The sequence below is a fragment of the Mauremys mutica genome, chromosome 6 (assembly GCF_020497125.1).
Source record: "Mauremys mutica isolate MM-2020 ecotype Southern chromosome 6, ASM2049712v1, whole genome shotgun sequence".
NCBI classification, from domain to species: Eukaryota; Metazoa; Chordata; order Testudines; family Geoemydidae; genus Mauremys; species Mauremys mutica.
Genome location: NC_059077.1, coordinates 3,015,219 through 3,020,635, shown reverse-complemented (window position 1 = coordinate 3,020,635; position 5,417 = coordinate 3,015,219).

Genomic DNA, 5,417 nt, shown 5'->3' with positions numbered 1-5,417 from the left:
AGGAAAGCAATGTTGGAGTCATCGTGGATAGTTCTCTAAAGATGTCCACGCAGTGTGCAGCAGCAATCAAAAAAAACAAACAGGATGTTAGGAATCATTTTTAAAAAGGGATAGAGAATAAGACAGGGAACATCTTTTTGCCCTTATATAAATCTATGGTACACTCACATCTTGAATACTGCATACAGATGTGGTCTCCTTGTCTCAAAAAAAATATACTGGCACTAGAAAAGGTTCAGAAAAGGGCAACTAAAATGATTAGGGGTTTGGAACGGGTCCTATATGAGGAGAGTTTAAAGAGTCTGGGACTTTTCAGCTTGAAAAAGAGGAGACTAAGGGGGGATATGATAGAGGTCTATAAAATCATGAGTGGTGTGGAGAAAGTGAAGAAAGAAAAGTTAACCTGTGGAACTCCTTGCCTGAGGAGGTTGTGAAGGCCAGGACTATAAGAGGGTTTAAAAGAGAACTAGACAAATTAATGGAGGTTTAGTCCATAAATGGCTATTAGCCAGGATGGGTAAGGAATGGTGTCCCTAGCCTCTGTTCGTCAGAGGGTGGAGATGGACGGAAGGAGAGAGATCAATTGATCATTGCCTGTTAGGTTCACTCCCTCTGGGGCACCTGGCATTGGCCACCGTCGGCAAACAGGATACTGGGCTGGATGGACCTTTGGTCTGACCCGGTACGGCCGTTCTTATGTTCTCTGAAAACCGGGGGCCTATAAAAAACCAATTGTCCGGGTGTGTGTGACATGGATCATCCTGTGCATACGCACTCTGGACATGAGAGAAACCCTGCCCAGCAGCAGGTGTCTACTTAGCATAGGGCCAATTCACTTGTCCCCAGCTGAACCTAGAGTAACTGCAGTGGAGTAAATGGGGGTCAGCTAGTGTGAATCTGGTGTCTAGCTTTGGAGGTGACATACAGCAGGGTGGGTCTCACTTCCAAACGGACAGATGCACTGTGTGTAGATTACATAGGATACCAGGGTGTACCCTGTAATCTGTACCTAGTCTTCTAGTTACTGTTTCTAATATAGAATCTGTCGGATTTAGAGTTCGCTCCTGGGGGCGATCCAGTACCCAGTGTCCGTTAGACGCTAGCATCAAGTACCATCTGCAGTAACATGCTGCGCTACGTGTTGAAAGGCCTGTGGTTTGTGCGTGTGTGAGAGATGTGCCCCATGCAGTCTGTGTCTGTGTCACCCTGCCCTTGTGTACAATCTGCCTCCTTTGCATGGCTCTGATGAGGGGAGATTAGGGAAGAAGGCCAGAGGCTGGGGCAGGGGCCCTTTCCATGGTGCACATTCTCCAGAGGCCTTGTTGTTGTTTGTTCCCGTGATGGGGAGAGCCACCATCCATCGCCTTAACAGACAGCCTTATTGCGGTGGCCTCCTGGGCTATGCACGTGTCTGTACCTCCTGGTGCTGGTGCCTCTGCTGCTGGGCACTCTGTGCCCCTAAAGGGCTCGGTGTGCTCCGAGCCCCAGGGCTGGGGGACACGTGGCAGAGCTCGAGTGGAGCCAGCCTGTGGACTCTCTCTTGTAACCGACCTCTGATGGTTATGGGGATTTGCCCCCATAGCTGTTCCCCAGTCTGAGATACCTCATTCCTCTGTCCCATGTGGCCCTGGCTCTCTCCCTAGCTAATGTACTGACATTTGAGAAGTGGATATTACTGAAGACTGGGGGGCAGGAAACCTGCTTTCCTTGTAGAGCCTCACAGCTGTTATTCCTGGGGGAATTCTGCGCCACTGCGTGCATGGAGAAACATGTCCCCCCGCAGGCTTGGAAAAATGGCTTCTGTGGGGAAGCAAAGAGAAGCTGCACCAGCGCTCGCTCGCCCCTCCCCGGCAGTGCAGGTGTGTCTGTTCGGCCCAGAGGAAGAGGTAAGTCACTGCAGGGGGTAGGGGAAAGAGGGAGGGTCTGGTGAGGCCTTAGCTGCCCAGGGACATAGGTGGGGCGGGGAAGGAGGAGGAAGGACGGAGACAGTTTCGCTCTCTCCCTTCCCTGGACAGAGCAGCTGGGGCTGGGTCAGATCGAGGCCCAGACACCCCTCCTAGCTGCAGGAAGCTTAGATCGGCGGGGGGGTCTGAGTGCAGGGGGTGAGGCTCGGCGAGGTGGGAGTCCCAAATGCAGGGCGGTTGAGTGGAACTCCTTGTACAACGACCCCTCCACCCACTTCCTGGCCCCATCTCTTCTCAGCCACGGGGGGAGGGGGGTCGCTGTATGGTGAGCTGCTCCCCCATCCGCCCAACCTCCATGCATCTGGATCTCCCCCGTCAAGCCTCACCCCCAACACACCCCCACACCTGGAGTCTCCCCTGTATCTGGAGCCCACATACCCAGAGAGCTCCCCCCCGACACTGAGTACCCTGCACCCAAACCCCCATCCTCTTGAGCCTCGCCTCCTGCATCATGCGCACCCCCACCCCACCAAACTCCACTCCCCCAGCACTCCGATGCCCCACTGAGTCCCACCCCAGACACTCGCCCCCTGCTGAGCCCTAACCACCTTCACCTGGACTCTCTTGCAGAGTCCCATTGACCCGGCACCCAAAAACCCCAAATGAGCTCCCGAGCATCCAGATCCCCTCCCCCAACCAAGCTGACCACACCGAGATTGCGCCATACCCAACCTTGGCATTCTTGAAAGAATTTTGCACCAAAAATTAAAAATTCTGTGCCTATAAATTTTAAAATTCTGCAAAATGCTGCACATTTTTTGTCAAAATAACACAATATAATCACAGCATTATATTGTGTTGTTTTGAGAAATAAAATATGCAGAATTTTAAATTATTGTGTGCAGAATTTTTAATTTTTTGGCACAGAATTCCCTCAGGAGTATTTTACAAACCTTTGGTCTCCTACTACAAAGGGGTGGCCCCTGGAAACGACAGGTCCCAGCATGCAATGCAAGCAGTCTAAGCTGCAGTGTTATATGCTGGGGCTGGCAGGTTGCCTAGGGTTGGGCTACCTGCCTGGCTACATCAGAAACAGCTTCCCCTCGTTACATTGTCCAGGAGCCAAATGCTGGTCACCTGCTTTTGGCAGCCAAGTTTACAGCCTCTTTAGCCCGTCAGTAATGTCTGTTTCCAGACGAGCATCACCACGAGAGCCAGCCGGCTCCAGGGCATGCGTCTCGTTCCTGCTCCTTGGACTGTCAGCGCGCCTTGGTCATGTACGGCCTGGAATCGGTCACTCTTACCAGTGTCAAGAATAAACATGCTCATCTGGCTTAATGTCGTTATTTATTTTGTTTTGAGAGAGAGAATAGATGGCCCATGCTGACCTTTCCTGCATGCTTTGGAAACGGCGGGGAGGGGCAGGTTGTTTTGGTGGTGGTCAGTAATGGAAGCTATGCTGTGAATCCAGGGCTTGTATCATTTCTGTCGAAGATGCTGAATTGATCCTACATCAGGCTATGATTTGCTCATGGAGGCAGTGGGGGCCCCAAAGCCCCAGGTCGCTGTGGGGGCCCGCCGCCGCAGGCCGCATCAGCTCCCGGCTGCCACAGGTGGCAGGGGATATACCACAGCTGCAAGTCATTGGTGGTGGGGGCTCCTGGATCTACGAGCCCCCATGGGTGGTGGTGGGCCCTGGAGCTCCCAGCCAGCCCCTGCAGCTGCCCAGAGGCTTCCCACTTTGTCATGGATATTTTTAGTAAAAGTCAGGGACAGGTCATGGGCTACCGTGAATTTTTCTTTATTGCCAGTGACCTGTCTCTGACTTTTACTGAGCCTTAATCCTAAATGATCAGCTCCAGGTTACAAAGGGGGAAGGGCCGCCAACACCTCGTAATGTGCAGCCCTGCTTGCTAGGAGTAGCCAGGGTCCTGTCTCCTGAGGGAACTGCCACAAAGGCGGGGTCTACACAGGAAGGGTTTAGCAGCATAGCTATCGCTGGCTGGAGTGGGGGGGGGGGGGTGTCATCCCTTCAAGACATGAGCGTCACTCAGCTGTGAGTCCGTCTGCTTGTGGTGCATAACCCCTGATGCCTTCCACGCCCTCCTCTGTGTACGGTCAAAGCACCCAGTGCCAGCCTTCCCCTCCCAAGGACTCCTTCCCCCATTGGCCTGCCAGTAATAGGCTCCAGTGGTCAATGAGCCCCTGCCCTGGCTCGCCAGACGCATCGGGAACTTTCTGTGTCTCTTTGAGAGTTTAAACCCCTTGAGGCAGAGATCGGCTCTAGAGCTCTGGGCCCTGCTTAGGATCAGTGAAAGCTGCTGCTTTCTCATTCCTCCTCAAGAGTCAGTCACTGAGTTCCCAAGTTTCAGAGTAGCAGCCGTGTTAGTCTGTATCCGCAAAAAGAACAGAAGGACTTGTGGCACCTTAGAGACTAACACATTTATTTGAGCATAAGCTTTCGTGGGCTACAGCCCACTTCATCGATGCATGCAGTGGAAAATACAGTAGGAAGATATATATCCATATACACTGAGGACACGAAAAAATGGATGTTGCCATATAACACCCATTTTTTCATGTCCTCAGTGTATAGACATCTTCCGACTGTATTTTCCACTCCATGCAGCCGATGAAGTGGACTGTAGCCCACGAAAGCTTATGCTCAAATACATGTGTTAGTCTCTAAGGTGCCACATGTCGTCCTGTTCTTTTTGCTGAGTTCCCAAGGAGACTTTTGCTGCTCTTCTAACATCCACGTTGTCCCTTCCTGCCGGCCCCTCGCTGCATGAGGTGGGGAGATTCTGCAGCCAGAGCCGTGCTGTCGTGTGAGTCCAGGAGAGAAGCCGGCTCTGCCCAGAGCTAGGTCCTCTCAGGCAGGCACAATGGGAGTTAATGTGGCCAGTAAAGTTAACGGGGGGCTGAGGTGCACAGGGAGGAGCTGTTTTTCTGTGCCCACTTTTCCCTCTCTCTGGTCTCACATGGCTTTATCTGCACCGCACTCCCCCAAACACACACCCCTGTTTTTCACCTATATACAGGTCCTAGCACCAGCTGGGGACAGGAGCACTCCCACATCCAGACTGTCTCTCACACCCCCAGTGGGTCATTTCTGGGCCACGGGTGACCCCTGTTCCCTATTGTCAAGAAGCCTCAATTACTCTGATCAGCGTTAACCCCCGCTGCTCTCAGAGGAGCTGAAGGGAGGTGGCCTGTTCCCTCGGAAAGGGGTTTTCCAGACAGTTGAAATAAGGGGCCATATTCTCATGGAGTTGTGAAGATTTACACCCTCTGAGGAGCTGAGCCAAGGGCTTTCACGTCACCTTTGATTTCCCAATCCTGAGACAACAGCAATTCCCCCAGGCACCGGCGAGAGCTGGATCGTTCAGCCGTCCAACAGGGAAAACTCACTGCTTTTTTCCCAGTAGATTTGTTGTCATTACTAATTTACACAGAGACTGAATGAATAGAGCTCGTTAATCCTCCTGCACTGTCGTCTTGCTCCCGAATGCC